Below are 19,871 nucleotides of genomic sequence, written 5' to 3'. Positions count from 1 at the left end.
TTCCTAAGTCATATCTTGATGTTCATTGTGATTGGTGCATGCTTGTTTTTCTATTTTTGAATTTTATCTATTACATGCATAAGAAAAGTAAACAATAAGTTAATAAATCCAAAAATATAAGGAAAATTAACCCTCATAGTATAAATTTCAAATTTTAGTCTATTTTTTGTTAGACTCGTTGTGATGTATTGTCCACTAGAATATCCACAATAGTTTACGAATCATATTGGTTTTAGAGAAAATTTCTATAAGTATATTGAGGGGAGTTGATCTAAAAATGGAGCACTTAGGCTTCTTGTCTAACTTACAAGAACCTCTCCCACTTCCAAAGCTTTAAATATTCCCAATTCATATTGATTAACCAATGCAGAATTAATAAGTGCTTGAAATTAAGGTGTATGTAGGTATTTGTTTAAACTGATTATATGCTTTAAAATATGTTGTTTGTGCTGATATTTAAATATGCTTGAACTGATAGATAAATACATGTAACAGTAAATAATGCAGCAGTAAAAACAACACATAAGACAACAATTTAATTAGGAGTTCAACCAAAACTCTTGGGCTACATCTCTGTAAGCTCTAGTCAACTCAACTAGGCTCTCTGGGGTTATGGTATAAGTCCTTTTTACAAGCTCTTGGCCCAAATCCTGCTGCTTTACATACAAACAGTGGGTTCAGACACCATTTTATCCTCTGGCTCTTGAAGCTCTGGCTCTTGGCTCTTGGTTCTGGTTCTTGGCTCTGACTCTAGCTCTTCGGCTCTGGCTCTGGCTCTGGCTCTTTGGCTCTGGCTTCTTTGGCCCTTTATCAGTTTACAACCTTCTAGGCTTTTCACTTGACTCCCAAGTGACTCGCTCGACTGTTCTTTTGCCTTCTGCGCCACCTATTTATGCTCTTTTTCACCTTAGCTTCCTGCTTTGGCTTTGCTTTCAGCAACAACCCCCAATGACCTTCAGTAGCCCTCATCTTTGTCGTTATGTGGCTTTTAAATCCAAATCGACACTGCCTATTCATTTTCCCTCTTCTAGCGTTAAATAATCATTGCATAACACATTCAGGGAGGTGGCCATCTAATCTGCAACGGATGAGGGCATCGGGCCTTTGAAATCCCTGAAACGGACATTCTCTGGTTACACAAAGAAATGCCTTCAAACTCAGTAAAAATCCGCCACAACACAGTCTTTCGGACTTCAAACATTCATAAATTCGCCTTATATTTCTATCGGATCCACCTTTAGGTTGACTTCAAATCTCCATCGTTGATCTGGGAGATCCAGATCCAACGGCTGTGGTTCATTTCGAGTGCCCCTTTCGTACGGGGGTTAACCACCTGATGAGGGTGGTTTTATCTCTCCTTATCTTGGACACATGACATCCAATGTATGGGCTTGGGCGGAGCCTGACCTAAACCACTTACTGCCTTTGGGTCCTCGTGAAATCCCGCTTATTTCATGGATTTCCTTTTATATTTGAAACACATTAAAACATAGTAAAAATCACGCAACAATGGATTTAGCCGGATGTGAAATATTTATGAAGTGGCGTTTACAAAACCCTTTCAGGTCCGTCGCATCGCATCAGCACATATATATGTGGCCCACTCCGTTGCATGACCTCGACATGATATTGCGATATCGCAATCGCATATTGCATGGGCCCGAGGTTCCAATATGGCATAACTGATGCCGACGCCAATTGTGATCTGCCGATATTGACAATCGGCATATCGCTCGGCCCGATCCCCGTGTTATATCACATGTGCCTTCCTCTGACCCGATATGTCGGGGATTGGCGATCGGGGGTGGCTTCCTTTTTCACTTAATCCACTCTTTTGCCCTGGTCCGATGCGATTTCCCCTTTTGAAGGGTTTTTTTGCCTTTTTAAAGTATTTTGCCTCTTTTTCTAAGGAACAAAGGGCATATTCCTTAAGCGATAACTTCTGCATCCTAAGTCCATTTTCGCCCATTCAAGTTGCGTTGGATTCAGAATGAGGAGATCTCTGCAATGAGACTATTTCTGAGAGCAACCTGCAACTTTCATTTTCCTATGATTTACAAAGGATTTGTGCCATTTGGCACCTTTTACCTCTTATGTGAAGTCTTTTAGAATTAGAGATTTATCCAGGATCCATTTTTGGATCATGCCTTCCCACTAAAAGAACTTTTCATCTATAAAAGACTGATATACTGATCTGAGCAGTAAATGAGAGTGACTAACCCTCTTCTCTCAGCCTCCCTACACTTGCCTTGCATAGTGCCTCTGAACCAAAGTTTTTGACCACTTCCCTTCTTGGATGGGCTGGTCTTCCTAGGAAGAACTATCTTCCCCCTTGCCTTCCTATATAATTTCTGCTATATTGGTCATAGAAGGTGGTTTGAACTTCTTTGACTTGATCATTGATCCAAGGTGGCTCAAACAAATGTGAAGTACATCTGCTCCACAAAACTTTCATTTGTACCTGTTTGAAAGGCTACCAACAACAACTATTAACAACAATAGGCATACAGACAACAACTGGATGGACTAAACTCCTACTTCAACAAAAGAAATAGATTTTCACATCTTGTGAACACCTCCATGTCTTACATCTGCATACAAATGATGGACTAGATAACAAGCCCACAAAACATGCCTTTAAAAAAAATACCTTTCAAGTCAAGCATGTAGAAAAAGACCATTAGGACTCTTTTTCAAAAGATGAAACACTTCATCATTATCTCCATTTGGAGACCATGGCATCACATGCATGTCAAAGCAATCAACCCTGCAAGTTAATTACACATACATGTTCAAAAACAAGGAAATCATCAACATCCCTGTGTTCATGCATCTCATGCTCATGCATGCATTTCATCCTTGAACTTTCACTTAAGAACATTGTACTTTCGAAGCTGAAACGAAATATAATGTAAATGCATCAATAGACATGTAATCTTAATCAGATAAGAACTCTAACTGTTCCTTACCAATCCCTTTCAAAGGTACTACCTTTGTATGCACATCAACATCATCATGTGAATCATTCCGAGACACACCATTCATGGAATCTTCCTTTCCATTCCTCCCATCTTCTCTTTCCACTTTCTTCAACTTTTGTGGAAGCATTGCTAGATTCAGAGTCCAACATCTTTCAGCAAGATGTCCTTTCTTATGACAGTAAGTGCACTGCATCTGCATCCTCTTGACAGCATGATTTGCCTTGTCCAATGGACCTTTAGCTTCTTGCTTCCTTCCTTCAAAAGTTTCCTATATGTGGCCATTCTCTTCCAACATCTAGAAACATTATGGTTATTTGAACCACAAAAGGAACAAGCAATTATTTCCCCATCTCTATGTGGAAATTTATCATGCTTTGCAAAATCAAAAGGAATATTTTTAGAACCAGAATTATACCTTTCTCTTTCACCTTTATTACCTTCATGAGGAGGTGAATTGAGTGAAGAAGTAGCTCCATTTGGAACACCATCAATCTCTTCAAGGCTTTCAGAGTTTCCACAACTCTCTGGTTCAAGCGTGTGCTTCTGAACATCTGCATCCTGCAAATGATGTTTCAAGCTATTGCATTCCTCCTTAATACCATCTTCACACTCTGCAACACAACCCCTTCTTGGAGCTATTTCAATGGCCTTCATGGCAGCTTTGGAACACTTTTCCATAAGACTGTCCATAGCCAAGACCCAAATACTTAGGCCTTTCCTCAACCATTATTGATTCAACAATACCTTGTGCATGATTTCCCAAGCCTCTTCCTTCATAGCCCATCTTGGACATTAGCTTGGAACCTACGCCTTTAGTATGTTTTTTCAAAAGAACTAATATAAGAATTCTTAGAGGAATTTGAAGACAAACTGGAATAGTTTACCTCTTCTTCAAACTGATACTTGACTAAGGATTCTTGGGCAACAAAGAGCTGTGTCTCCAACTCATGCATCCTTTTTAGGTTCATATTTTCAATATGAAGTTGCCTCTCCATTTCCTGCAATTTGTCAGAAAGCAACTGCATCTCTTCCTCCACGGAATTCAACTGCTCTCTAAGCATATTTCTCTTCCTTCCATCCTCATACATTTCTCTCACCATATCCATCATGGTGGACAATTCTTGCTTCATATCTTCATCAAAGAATCTTGTGAAGAACGCAAAATTTGAGGACCCACTTGTAGAAGTTGTCATTACACCAATGAGCAAAATAACTTCAAACAAGATAAATAAAGAGCTTTATTCAGCAACCTTTTGCAACAAACCTCTTGTGCTCCAAATATTACCTTGAGGTCCTTTGGGATAAGAAGAGTGCCTTCAGCTCTCTTTCCTTCTTGTCCTTCCTGGACTGAGCTATCAACAACTTTCCCTTCACCTCTGCAAACTTAGAAAATAGTCAGTCTGCAACAAGCATACATCAATTAGACAATCAATCCTTGACTACCCAAACACCTTTGAGACAAGCAATCTTTGCTATGTCAATCACACATTCTAATATAACCTTCCTTGAAGGTGGGGTTAACCAAACTTAGGCTCTGATACCACCTGATCTGAAAATGGGGCACTTAGGCTTCTTGTCTAACTTACAAGAACCTCTCCCACTTCCAAAGCTTTAAATATTCCCAAGTCATATTGATTAACCAATGCAGAATTAATAAGTGCTTGACATTAAGGTGTATGCTAGTATTTGTTTAAACTGATTATATGCTTTAAAATCTGTTGTTTGTGCTGATATGTAAATATGCTTGAACTGATATATAAATACATGTAATAGTAAATAATGCAGCAATAAAAACAACACATAAGACAACAATTTAATTAGGAGTTCACCCAAAACTCTTGGGCTATGTCTCCGTGAGCTCTAGTAAACTCAATTAGGCTCTCTGGGATTATGGTATAAGTCCTTTTCACAAGCTCTTGGCTCAACTCCCGCTGCTTTACACAGAAACAATGGGTTCAGACACCATTTTATCCCCTGGCTCTTGAAGCTTTGGCTCTTGGCTCTTGGCTTTGGCTCTTGGCTCTGACTCTGGCTCTTCGGCTCTGGCTCTGGCTCTGGCTCTTCAGCTCTGGCTTCTTTGACCCTCTATCATTTTACAGCCCTCTAGGCTTTTCACTTGACTTCCAAGTGACTCCGTCGGCTATTCTTTTTCCTTCTATGCTTCCTTTTTCTTCTCTTTTTCGCCTTAGCTTCCTGCTTTGGCTTTGCTTTCAGCAACAACCCCCAACGACCTTCAGCAGCACTCGTCTTTGTCGTTCTATGGCTTTTTAAGCCAAATTGGCGCTGCCTGTTCATTTTCCCTCTTCTAGCGTTAAATAATCATTGCATAACGCATTCAGGGAGGTGGCCACCTAATTTGCAACGGATGAGGGCATCGGGCCTTTGAAATCCCTGAAACGGCCATTCTCTGGTAACACAGAGAAATGCCTTCAAACTCGGGAAAATCCGCCAAAACACAGTCTTTCGGACTTCAAACATTCATAAATATGCCTTATATTTCTATCGGATCCACCTTTAAGTTGACTTTGCATCTCCACTGTTGATCTGGGAGATCAAGATCCAACGGTTGTGGTTCATTTCGGGCGGCCCTTTCGTACGGGGGTTAACCACCCGATGAGGGTGGTTTTCTCTCTCCTCAGCCTAGACACGTGGCATCCAATGTATGGGCTTGGGCGGGGCTCGGCCCAAACCACTTACCGCGTTTGGGTCCTCCCGAAATCCTGCTTGTTTCGTGGATTTCCTTTTATATTTAAAACACATTAAAACATTGTAAAAATCCCACAGCAATGGCTTTAGCAGAATCTGAAATATTTATGTAGTGGCATTTACAAAACCCTTTCGGGTTCGTCGCATCGCATCGGCGCATATATATGTGGCCTGCTCCGTCGCATGACCCCGACACGATATTGCGATATTGCAATCGCGTATCGCATGGGCCCGAGGTTCCAATATGGCATGACTGATGCTGATGCCAATTGTGATTCGTCGATATCATCGAGCAACATATCGCTCAGCCCGATCCCTATGTTATATCACATGTGCCTTCCTCCGACCCGATATGTCGGGGATCGGCGATCAGGGGTGGCTTCCATTTTTCCCTTAATCCACTCTTTTTCCCTGGTCCAATGCGATTTCCCCTTTTGAAAGGTTTTTTTGCCTTTTTAAAGGATTTTGCCTCTTTTTCTAAGGAACAAAGGGCATCTTCCTTAAGCGATAACTTCTGCATCCTAAGTCCATTTTTGCCCATTCAAATTGTGTTAGATTTAGAATGAGGAAATCTTTGCAATGAGACTATTTCCGAGAGCAGCCTATGACTTTCATTTTCCTTTGATTTACAAAGGATTTGTGCCATTTGGCACATTTTACCTCTTATGTGAAATCTTTTAGACTTAGAGGTTTATCCAGGATCCATTTTTGGATTAGGAGTTGCAAGGGATTAAATTGGTTTAAGCAAAAATCCATAAAAACATTAGCCATGACCGACAAATCAGTTTATGATAACCCTTGAGATCTGATAGAGGAGAGGTTTGTGTGGTTTGAAGTGCAAGTTGTAATAAATCGTAATGCAGGCCTCCTCATGGAAACCCTAAAAATGAGCCAAGAGTTGATTTACCCCCTCCATTCGATTTGTTGGAAGCTCATATTCGGCAGATTACATTATTGGTGGACACGATGACTCCAACGAGGCTATAATGTTCATGAATGACCTTCAACACAACTAGTGGCACATGCTATATAGGATGGTATCTCTCCGTCGTGGCCAAAAACATATCCAGGAAAGGTAGGACCAACTAGAAGGTAGATTGGCTCATTTGGAGGTTAACATACATGAAGCCTTTCGTCCTCGTTAGTCGCTTGGTAATGGAGCAAATGCTCCAAATCCGGGTAATGTAGCCGATTAAGGATGATAGTGGGTTGCATTTTGGTTCTTGGATTTTTTTGGTTAATATCGACTATCTCTATGAGGTCTCTTGGTTTCCTTTTGTTGTTGTTAATGTTTTTTGTCACTATCTTCTAACGAATAAGTCTGATAGGAATGAGGCCAAAATTATTTTGAAAGAAAGCTCCGCATGATGTAATATTGAGATGACTTAATAGAAATTATCAACTTAATATATATATATATATATATATATATATATATATATATTATTTTTGTATAACTGACCAGTCAAAATGTTTACATAACATAACAGGACATGACAAGACAACATTTGTCCCATACTAGACTGGAGAGTGCCTCTTATCATAAATCATTTAACCAAGTCAAAATGTTTACATAACATAATAGGACAGGATAGGGCAACAACTCTTCCATACTGGGTTCGAGAGCTGCAAATAATGCATTGCTTTAATGATGATCTTTGAATCTCCAAAATTATTAATGCATTCCCAATCATAACCCATGAATAGAGCAAAGTATTTAATTTAGTTGTTAAATGTATGTCTGAAGTCCCTTTTTTCCTTAAAAAACCACATAAAATAACATTAAAATAAATCAATATTTATTTATTCCTAAAAATTGAATGTTAATGAACTTTTTAATGGCAAAACAACCATAGTTATGATAAATGTTATTAGTAACTATCATATTATCATATTTTTTTCCTTTTCTGCTCCAATCTTGATACAAATTTTGGTGAACATCATAAATTTAAATTATTTAAAATAGATTTTTGAGTATATCAATGAATTCAACACAATGAAAACCCTTAAACACTATAAATTGAAAATAGATTTTTGAGTATATCAATGAATTCAACACAATGAAAACCCTTAAACACTATATTTCTACAGATTACATCACTTAAAATTAAAATTAAAAAAAAAAAAAAACGCACAAAATTCGATAAAAATGGGCTAAAAACAGGCAAAAACTTCTGTGACTTAGACTACTGCAATGTTATTATGTCCCTGGGGAGACATATATCATCTATTTGGACGTATTATTTTGACCGTACATCGTTGAATTTTTAACCGTAGTATTGGAATGTATCTATTATGGATAATAATATTGGAATTTCTGTATGGCAATTGTTTATTACTCTGGTGCATAGACATTTTTCTTTTTCCATCTGGCCTCTTTGTCATTGAATTTTGCTGTGAGTATAATCTTTTCCATATATTTTTCTGAGAGTTTTTTTTGACAGATAATTGGCAGCCAAACATTTATGGGCACTTGAATCTAGAGATGATGGTTCATAGCCAAATGCAAAAAGACCGCAAATAGCAATATCAGTGGGCGTGCTTCACGTGTTCCAATCTCATATTTATTTATTTTTTTTGCTCTTTATGGTATTAGTAAACTTTGAAACGTCCCATGAAGAGGTTGTAAAGTTTTTTGGGACAGGTTTTTTTTAGTAATAATCACATTAAAAATTATTTATGGATTTGTTTTGAACCAATAAGTATGGTTTATGGTTCATTGTTATTGTCAAATTACATCAAAGAAAATAAATTACAAAATCTACGAGATAAAAAAAAATATTTATGGTTCATTGTTATTGTCAAATTACATCAAAGAAAATGAATTACAAAATCTACCAATAAAAAAATAATTTGTGGTGCTAAAATTCAAAAACTTTTATTTATACCATCATGATTTGTGGTCCTGAGAGATTTGATAAACATTTGATTATGGGTTCCTTTCTGGTAGAGCTCAAGCACCAACTGAGAACATTCTAGAGCAAAAGTAATATGTCAAGTGGAAGATATGATCCATGCATGGATTGTCTCAAATATTTATGTTTTTCAGAAAAAGAAATCTCATAGAAACTCCAACCCTCTAAATTTCACGAAGTTGGCGATTATCCTATTACAAAATTGTATCCATATGCTACTGGAGCTTACTTCTCGGGGTTGTATAGCTTACTTCTTACGGGGCTAGTACATTTGTCGATAGCAGAGAAGTTAAGCTACTTCAAGGATTTTCCAATAAGAATTCGTTGAAAAAGTGAGCTAAGCTACTTCAAGGATTTTCCAATAAGAACTCGTTGAAAAAAGCTTAGTGTTCACTTATCTGGATTTACATGGTTCCTTGCTTTTCTCACAGTACTTCACCATTTTTACAATCTGCATGAACTATGCACACGGAATAATATGTTTAAAGTAAGTGATTCCTTTTCTATAAAATAATAGGTTTAAAGTGAGTGATTGTTTGGGTTTTACTTTTTATAAAATAACATGTTTAAATTATAGATTTGAGGCTTTTGCGATTTTTATTTTGTGTGGTTTTGTTTTCCGGATTCATCGCATTTATTTATTGTATCTAAGTTTCGAATCAATATTTAATAACATTTAATCAATTAAACTAAATTTATTTCTGGACATTATCAAACATGTCGGCTCCATTCATCAGCGTCCCATCCCGCCCCTATATTTATTACCCCATTATAACCACAGAGATTGGTTCGAACCCTCGATACAATAAAATCATAAATGCGATGAATCCAAAAAACAACACCACACAACATGTTTAAAGTTAATATTGTCCCCGTTTTTACCCCTTATGTTGAATTCATGAACATCTTAAAGTTAACGGGGAAAAATCATTGGAACATTAATTTCTTTTTTGTTTGGGACCATTTCACTAAAATCTTTGAAGAAAGTGTATTTAAATAACTAAAAGCTTGATGGAGTAGGTGTTGTTATATTGTGTTATCTTAAAACTTGATAAATTAGTTGTTGTTATGATGTATTGCCTTTGGTATTCTTTCGATCTACCTAGTTACATTTATTCTATTCACCTTTTTTTAATATATTTATAAACAAAACTTTTATGATGTAGTTAATTGGTTTTAAATATCTCTTAGAAATACAAGTCTATTTGTAAAAATAAGAAAATATGAGGGATACTCAGAATCATGAAAAGATCTATTTTCAAATAAAAGATAAAAGAATATTTTGATATAAATGTATATTTCAAAGATATTTGAGAATTGAACTAATATTTTTAGATGTCTGAGAAATAAAACAATATTTTTAGATATTTTAAAAGTTTATATATAATTTATGGCTAAAGTTTGATGATCATTTTCTTATATCTCCTTATTAACTTATGGCCATTTGAGCTTTTATCTAGTGCATGTAATATAATAGTTAATATTTATTATAAATATTTTATATTAGAAAGTATTACATTAATTATTTATCATATGGCACTAAGGTAAATATAGCTGCAAGTTTTTTTACATACATTTTACTACTTTCTAATCTTCTTTTACTAAATTTGAATTATGTTAATTGGTTAAATAATGTTAAAATAATAAGTGTTTTTATCCTAATTTTCTTTATAATTTTAAAAAATGAAAACCATTTTTATTATTTTTTTTTTATAAAAAAATTCTAATGGTTTTTTTACCATGTTATAGGTTATATATCATTATCAATCTATATTAAAATATTTTATAAACTAATGAAATATGTTTTATCTAACCGATAATATTTAAATATTTCACATGTATTATATATTTATTTTATCAATACTTATTTTTAATGTAGTTTTTTTTGTTAATTTCAAAATTATTTAAACCAATAAGTTTATAATTTATGTTAAATGAAAATTATATTTGAAATATTGTTTAAATTTTATGCAAATATCAATATATTTGCAATAAATTTTTAATTGACAAATTTCAAAATTATTTAAACAAATAAGTTTATAATTTATGTTAAATAAAACTATATTTGAAATATTGTTTAAATTTTAAAAATTTATGCAAATTTCAAAATATTTACATTAAATTTTTAATTTACAAAGTTTTTATTTTATCTATTTGTTACATAACTAAATATTGTTGTTTATACTTTCCATGTTATTATTCTAAAAATCATGAAAGATAATATATATATATATATATATATATACACACACACAGGAACTAAAATTGTAAAAATACATAATTATGTTACTAATTTAAATATGTTCTTTAATTTGAATGAGATATTGTTTCAAAAAAACTAAAAGTATATTTGTAATTTTGTTTCCAATAAATTGAAAGCTCATTTGTAATTTTAAAATTCACACTTATTGTAATGTTTTGGTTTTATAAAATTTAAATTTTAATGTTTATTCAGCTTATATAAATATTAACAATTTTACTTTTTACATATTTTTAAAATTTACATTGACTGTAATATTTTCGGTTTTATAAAATTTAAATTTTAATGTATATTCAATTTGAATAAATATCAGCAATTTTAAATTTTTTTAGATATTTTTAATGTGATCATTAATTATATTAAATATAATTTTTTATTTTATAATTATGTAAATATATTGATTTTTAAAATTTATCACTATACACTTTCATATGGCCATCTATAATTTCATATATTTATTCACTTTGAAAGTTTATCATTTTTTAGTCTATACAGGCATTACATTATTTGTTTACCATTAAAAACTATTTTGAATAAATATTTCTCTAATTTAACTTCAATCAAAACTAATATAATTAATTTGATTTTAAAAATAATATATATATATATATATATATATATATATATATATATATATATATATATATATATCTATATATATATATATATATATATATATATATATATATATTCTAAATCTAATTCTTTAACATGTATATTTCTAAATAATAAAAATATGTGGCGACTTGCAGCCTCCAATCCTTCCTGCTGGCACACATACACATTGATCTCGATGAGCTATAACTTAATCAACCATATCTACGACTTGATTTCGAGGTACTTTGACAACATGCCTCATTTACACCGCTCTCCACTCCCTCGTCTTTGGAGCTCCTTCTAGTTATCCAACTCCCTCATGTTCATTTTCCTCATTATGAGCCCTTATCTCCCCCTTAGCCATCCTCTCCATGCCCATCAGGAGATTAGCAAATATACCCTCTACAAATCATTCTTCTCCCACCACCCTCCTTTGATAGTCAACATTGTTCGTGAGTGTGCTCACGTCAAGCGAGGAGGTGGAGGTTGTGGACGACCTCCACGAGTAGTAGACTATGACGAGAATTCAACTCTTAATGACTCGGACATTCCTCTGAGCATTAGACACAAGGTTACTTCTCTGGAAGATGATGAGCACATGCATCTAGGAGATGGGAAATGGGTCATCTGGAATCTTCTGGCCAGGCACCTATGGAAACAAGAACATGCTAGAAACATTGTTGAGTTGAAGGTTATAGAAGCCAATTTCCAAATTAGTTGCTTCCGCCAGTCCCTGTGTCAGCTTTCCCATCTCTTTGGTATCCCCTTCCCTCGAATTTTGCTCATTGCCTCCTCCTCCAACTCCCAAGATGGCATTGGCTCCCCCACTAACACGTCTGCTTCTCCCTCCCCTTTGCTCAAACATATGATGTTTTGAAGTAGGGTCTACCAAATGTGGAAGATGTGAAGGCACCAATTCAATAGACTTCCAGTTCCTTTGGGTATCCTGTCATCGAAGACTATTCAGAGTAATTTGTAGCTCCAAAGTTGACCAAAAACAGATAGGATACCTTTGTGACTATCATAGGTAACCAATATGTTTCTCTAGTATTTCACAATGACACATAATCTCAGTTTTCAAGCATATCATTGCAAGGTGTTTTTGTTTTGGTCTACAGTTTTTATTGTCATATTCTTTGGCTCAGTTTAAACTTGTTACTCTATATTAAAACTATGTTTAACACTAAGTTTTTTGGACCTCATGCTTCAATATGGGATGATCCAAGTGGATGTTGGTGGCCACCCACCTATCCCATTTGGACCCCCACGACTGTCTCTTTCAGTTTTTCAGTTTCCGTAATTGTAGCACAATTTACTATTTTTAGCAATTTTTCGGGTCCTAAACTTTCAGAGCCATTTTGAGGCCCTAAACGATGTTTTTTGGGAAATGTGGGAGCAACATGGGGCCAAGACCGATGTTTCTCTTCCCAAAGTTATATTTCTTGGATAGATCTTTCTAACGAGCTATTGTACACGTCAAACGAAGATCGGGTGTCAAATTTGTTGAAAAGTGTGCAACAAGAAATGCTTGTTGAGAATGCAACAAGATGATGGAGCTTAGGAGGTAATAGTGCATTGCTTCTTAGTACTGTCTTACACCAAAAGTCCCTTCTTAGTACTGTGTCCCACCATCAAGCAAGCAACACCGAAGCTTCAAGCATGGTTAGTGTGAAAAGAGTCGCCTTCACTAAGTGGGCCCGCAAGCAAATTATGGCGCAAGTCTATTTTTGATCCCAGTGTGGATGATCACAGTGTGGGTGATCACAGTATGAGTGATCACAGTGTGGGTGACCACAGTGTGAGTGATCACAGTGTGGTCAAAGTCTATTTTTAGACTGGCTGTCAAAAATAGAAAAGTCAAATATTATCGTCTCATAATAATATTTGGACTATAAACTTGATCTTATTCTCTTGGAGCACTTTAGGATGAGCTACGGATGTGGTACATGCAGATCCCAGAGGGAAATACGTGGTTACCTATGGGATGACTAATATTTGCATGCAGGACTTCAGTGAGAACTCAAGTGAGTTGAGTTTAGTGGACTAGAGGTGCAGTTGATGGAGTTGTTTTCAATTTAGCTTTGTTAAACTGGTTGTATTTAGTCTAACTGATCAATAGACTAGAGATGAGTTGGGTGAATTAGTTATTAATTGATTCACAAGTTATTAACTCATAATGCAACTATAGAATACATCAGTTAACTCAGTTGCATGTCAGTGCATGTTCAGTTTAGCAGGGACAGGTGTTAGAGGATCAGATTTCTATCAGTTGTGACTATAGTTGTGCATGATGATTTGCACAATCAAAGGGATTGAGTATGCCAATGAATTGGCCAATATCAAGAATTGTAGCCTGTGCTCATGTCCGACAGAGTGTGAGTGATTATTTGTAGGTCAAATACGAGTTTGGTAAGCCATTCTCATCAGTTCTTGAGCAGGTATTGAGCTGGAGAGGTAGGCAAGCAGTGGAATAGATTTGGAGATCAGATCTGAGTTGTATTGTGTGTAACAGGTGGAGCTGGTACTGGATTGCTTGTGATAAGCATTGTAATTTGTAATGTTACATGATTCAATCAATATAATATACATATAGTGTGGGGTTTTTAGCGAGATGCTTTCCCTGAGATACATACTGTGTTTATGAGTTTGATTGATGCTTCTATGTGTGCCTGTGAATGTTTCTGCTTCTGTAAATTGATGATCAACATAGAGGAGATTATGTATTATACATGTTCCGCTTATAATTGTATGATCAGGATAATCTCTGTGAATGTGTTAAATTATTCAAAATTTCTACAAAAGTTACGACCTTGGGAAATTGATGTACCAATTTACTCAAACGAGGCCCACAATTTGGCGTTTCATCTTCTAGGGTTAGGTTTTGGGATGTTAAGGGTTTTCCATTGTTTCTCAACAATAAATAGGCCTTCAAGCCTAATTGTAACACAGTTGAGAGGCTTGTAGCCGCCACATCTCTTCTCAAAGATAAGCTACCATCGCCCTAGCTGGTTTATTTCCATTTCTGTTTGTAAGCATATTTCAGTATTTTACATTGATGAAGTGAAGTATTATTTCCGCTGCATTTTTGTGTTTATGGTTATCTCTGTAATTTGTTGCGTTCCCGTTTAAATTCGGATCAGTGGTATCAGAGCGGTCTGTTTTTTCTCTGTTTTTCTTTGCATGTCCCCAACGAGGTCGGGATATAAGGAGTTAGGGCTTGAACTGGTTGAACCTTTGCAAGACCAGCCTCACAAATCCCGACGGCCTCCCATGGCGGATGAGAAGAAGGACGAGGGGGCAAGAGATCTTATCAAAATCTTGCTCGAAGAAGCCCTCGATTGGCAAAGGAACGTGATAATGGATAGATTTGCGCAGATCCTTCAATAGTACCCAGAGGCGACACATCGGCTTCCAACAGCTACTCTGGAAACGCCACACCATTTAAGGTACAAGTTAATTTTGAAATTCCCATCTTCGAGGGTCAAATAGATGTAGATGCCATAGATAAATGGTTAAATCTGCTAGATGGGTATTTTTCTGTTCATGAATTTTCGAGTCGGGAAAAGATTTTTTTCGCTCTTCTTAAAGCAGCCCCCCACGTCAAGCACTGGTGGGAAACCTACTACGAGCAGAAGAATGAAAGTACGGGCTCACTATTTTCAGCCGCACTCACTTGGGATTCATTCTGGGATGCCGTCAAGGAGCAGTACTACCTTGTCAAAATCTATGAGGACAAATACATCAAATGGACCACACTGCGGCAGGTAAGGGACCAAGATGTGCCGAAGTTCACAAACATTTTTCATACCCTTTGCACACAGTTGGGTATCAAGGACTCTGAGCTGCATTTGGTACTCATATACCGTGGCTGCCTACACAAATACATATAGGAAGAGATGGAGTTCCTGAACATCTCCTCACTCGGCACGACATACTGATATGCTGTCAAAATCGAGCAAAATTTCAAACAGAAGAAGCGAGATTTTGGATCTACAAATTCGAAGACCAAAGGACAAAGCCAAGGCGGGGTGACCTAAGACAACCCGTCGAAGCCGCAAGAAAAGAACAACACCACGAAGTCGAAGAAGGACATAGGAAAGTGGTGTGAGTTCCACAAGAGTCCCACTCATAACACAAGTGAGTGTTAGACCGAGCAGTCGTTGGTGGCCAAGTTGAAGGCTTCAAAATCAGCTGCATGTTCCGACCCTGAGTCAGAACCCGACAAGGGGAATGGCAAAGGGAAGCAGATCATTGATGCGGAACCCAGGGTCACTGTTGCCACCGCCAAGATCCAGAATAATGAGCCCAAAGATCCAGAGGAGGTGGAATGTCTTTTCCACTCACAGATGTGGGTGAAGGGTTCGCCACTGCAATTCACTGTCGACAGTGGCAACTAAAAGAACCTCATTTCAGCAGAGGTCGTGAAGCAGTTGGTCCTACTTACTACACCACACCCACAGCCGTATAGTATCAGGTGGCTTCATGAAGGACGAGATCTCAAATTTTTCCAACAATTATGCCTTCCCTGCAGCATCAAGCCCTTCACAAACGAGGTATTATGTGATGTTACACCTCTGGATGTTTGTGATGTATTATTAGGCCAGCCATACTTGTGGAGGCAACATGTTGTGTATGAGTCAAGGCCTCGTGCTGTCATTATTTCTTTGGAAAATTCATTATACAAGATACCGGAAGTAGCCCCACCTACCACCACCTCTTTGATCTCTACTAAGAAAGGCAGCAAGCTCATCTCCCAGACTAGGAAACTCATTTTCTGTCTGATTCGCTCCCAAAGTAAGGGGAAGATCGTCACCACATCCATGACCCCCACGAAGGGTTCCTCCACGCAGCAGCGACAACAAAGGAATACAGTCATGACAGAACACAAGAACAACTTCTCTTCACCCACAGGGGTACCACACACGCTTCAAGTGGGCAACAAAGTCTGGTTGCATTTGCAGAAAGAACACCTTACAAGAGCCCATGAGAAGCTCCGACCATGTCGACATGGTCCTTACACCATTACTAAGGTTGTGGGTGTTGGGTTGTGTTATATTCTTTCCACGTAGTTAATAGGGGGTTTGAGGGGTACCCGTAACCCCACTTTATGGGGTTTTTGGACCCTATGTTAGGTTGGGCGGACCCACCTATGGTTTTGTGCATGATTATCGCACATGTTTTTGGACGTGATGATTTTCGTTCCATGATATTGGACGCGATGGTTTTCGGTCCATGGTATTGGATGCTTCAGCATGTATAAATATGTATTGTAACATTGAAAGGAACATAATGAAAAATCAAGCTGGTAGTCCTGGTTTTGGGATCTAGTGGGAAAATCTCTGTATATGTGTTTTATGTGTTATGCTCTCGCATTGATTATTTTCTGTGTTTTAGAATTCGTATGCAGGTAATTTTTGTACGAGATTAAAACCTTCATTTGGTATCAGAGCTGTTTTTGGCTTCAAGGGGACGCCTTTGTTGCTAAGGGGTTTCGCTTGGGCCTGTGGTAGACCCTGTTCAGTGGGAGATCTGCGAGATCGATTCTGGTGGTGAAAGAAGATAGAGAGTGGTGGAAAGATAAAGATCAATAAATTTAATGGTCAGAGTTTTGAGTTGTGGAAACTCAAGATGGAAGATCTGTTGGTGGATAAAGATTAGTGGATCGCGGTAGATCCAGGTACTAAACCAACGGGAGTGACCGATGAAGAATGGAAGAAGTTGGATCAGAAGGCAAAGAGCACAATATGATTGTGTGTCTCAGATTCAGTATTGCTAAATGTATCAGGGGAAGCTACGACGAAGGCTTTGTGGGAAAAGTTAGGGACTTTGTACCAATCTAAGTCTCTGGTGAATAAATTGTTCCTGCGGAAAAAGCTATATAACCTGAGGATGAAAGATGGAGACTCAGTGACAGAGCATCTGAATGTATTTAATAATGTGGTAAGTCAGTTAGCATTTGTTGATAATAAAATTTCAGATGAAGATAAGTGCATCAATTTGTTGTGTTCTCTACCAGATTCGTGGGATAGTCTGGTTATTGCAATAGGTAGCAATGCAACTGCCTTGAAATTTGATGAAATAATCTCAACCTTGTTGACGAAGGAGATGAGACGGAAAAATATGGAGAGCCAAAATGGTGGTGCCTTTTCTGTACGAGGACGGTCCCAGAACAGAAACAAAAATAAGTCATCGAGTGGGAGATCTAAATCTAGAGGGAGATCTAAATCTCCGGGAAAACCTATAAAGGTGGTGTGCTAGAAATGCGGAAACGAACGCCACTTTAAAAGGGACTGTAAATCTATGACTCCTGACAAAGGAAAGGGATCTGATGAGGCTCCTTCTGCAAAGGCGAAAACCACCTCAGATGAAGGTGGGGATGTGTACTTGGCTTCTTCAAGTACACATGTAGATCATGAGACATGGTTGATTGACTCAGGTGCATCCTTTCACTTCACTCCCCATAGAGAGTGGTTCTACGAGTATGAGAAATATGATGGTGGTGATGTCTTCCTTGGGGATGAAAAGAAGGCTAGAATCGTTGGTCGCGGAAAAGTAAAGTTGAAGTTGCAAGGTGGAAGGGTTAGAACACTTCCAGGTGTTCTACATATTCCTGCATTAGCCAGAAATCTGATTTCTATAAGAAAGCTGGATGACGCAGGTGTAAAAACAGTCTTCGAAAAGGATACCTGCAAGATGGTTCGGGGAGCACTAGTATTGATGTGGGGAGTTCGGATTGGAACTCTGTACAAGCTGCAAGGTAGCACTGTTATTGATGGGTGCAACAGTTTTGTGGTTCCTGAAAGTGGAGCACAAAATCTAGTCGTCTCTGGAGAGAGGACCATGTTGTGGCATCAAGGGCTTGGACATATTGGAGAGAAGGACCTTTGAATACTTCATGGTAAAGGTATGGTAGAAGTTATGAGTAATACCTCTCTAGATTTTGATTTATGTGAAAATTGTGTATATGGGAAGTAGAATCGTGTGAGTTTCCCTCTGGTGGTAAGAGGGTGAAACAGATATTAGAGCTTGTGCACAGTGATGTGTTTGGACCTGTGAAGGTTCCATCACTAGGTAAGTCTGTGTACTATGTATCATTTATAAATGACTTCTCAAGGAATACATGGATATATTTCCTTAAGAATAAATCTGAAGTCTTTGACAAGTTTAAAGATTTTAAGGCTCTGGTGGAAAAGCAGACAGAGAAAAAGATAAAGGCGCTGAGGACAGATAATGGTGGAGAGTTTTGCAGCAAGGAATTTGAAGAATTATGTAAGAAGTGTGGTATATCACGGCAGAAGAATACTCCATATACACCTCAGCAAAATGGAGTTGTAGAAAGAATGAACACGACGTTGATGGAAAGGGCAAGAAGCATGCTCAGTGGTGTCAGGTTAGGACAGGAATTCTAGGCAAAGGCGGTGGATACTGCATGTTACCTGGTCAACAGGTCACCTTCGTCAGCGTTGGAGGATAAGCTTCCACAAGAGCTATGGACTGGTAAGTAACTCTCTCTTTCACATCTAAGGGTATTTGGATGTGATGCATATATACATGTTCCAAAGGAGAAAATAACCAAGTTGGATAGTAAATCTGAAAAGTGCATCTTTATTGGGTATAAGGATGGTTTAATGGGTTATAAGCTTTGGAACCCAGTAACAAGGAAGGTTGTGTATAGCCGAGATGTGGTGTTCAGAGAGGTGAAAGATGTTATTAAACATGAAGTCCAACCAAAGGAACCTGAGAAAATAGAGTTTGAGCTAAAGGAGGAAGAATTAGACTCTACAGCAGAGGAGGAATCAGAAGATGAAGAGCCACAAACTCTGGTTGTGAGAAGATCAGTTCAAGACCCGCAACAGTTCACAGCGTTATGTAATAGCAGCTCATCAGAGGATAAGGCCAAACTCTCGGAGTTCTATCTCCATAATTTGGCCCTTCCTAACGTGACTACATGGGATCCCAACACAATTGTAGGGGATATGCAATTGATGGCATTTGCCTCATGGTTGAACCATGAAGAAAAGAGGGCAGCAGAAGTCAAGGAGGTCATGGACCGAGAATTACATGAGCCACTGCTGATCAGAGCAGAGCCAGGGGATCCCACTGCATTGATATCGACCCACCAACACTTAGCCACCAACCCTCAAACTTTAATGAAATACATGGATCAGCAGGCACAGGCCATAGCACGTTTCGAGGATATGAAGCGACTGTTAGGGGACAACTGTGTTCATGCTTGCACCCGCCGATGGAACTCATTGTCCCACAGCCTTAAAATCAGAGAATACCATACTCCAACTCGAATGAGGGAAGCTCTAGCACGGGTGCCCCTCTACAAAAAGTCCATACAGAACCTTCAAGCCAGTTGGATTGGCCTCAAGCTAAGCCCACCTCTGCTATTAGGATTGATGGAAG

Source organism: Pinus tabuliformis, chromosome 6 (genome assembly GCF_031772625.1).
Source record: "Pinus tabuliformis cultivar Carrire ecotype Pingquan chromosome 6, CPIR1, whole genome shotgun sequence".
NCBI classification, from domain to species: domain Eukaryota; kingdom Viridiplantae; phylum Streptophyta; class Pinopsida; order Pinales; family Pinaceae; genus Pinus; species Pinus tabuliformis.
Note: the sequence above shows the minus strand (reverse complement) of the source record.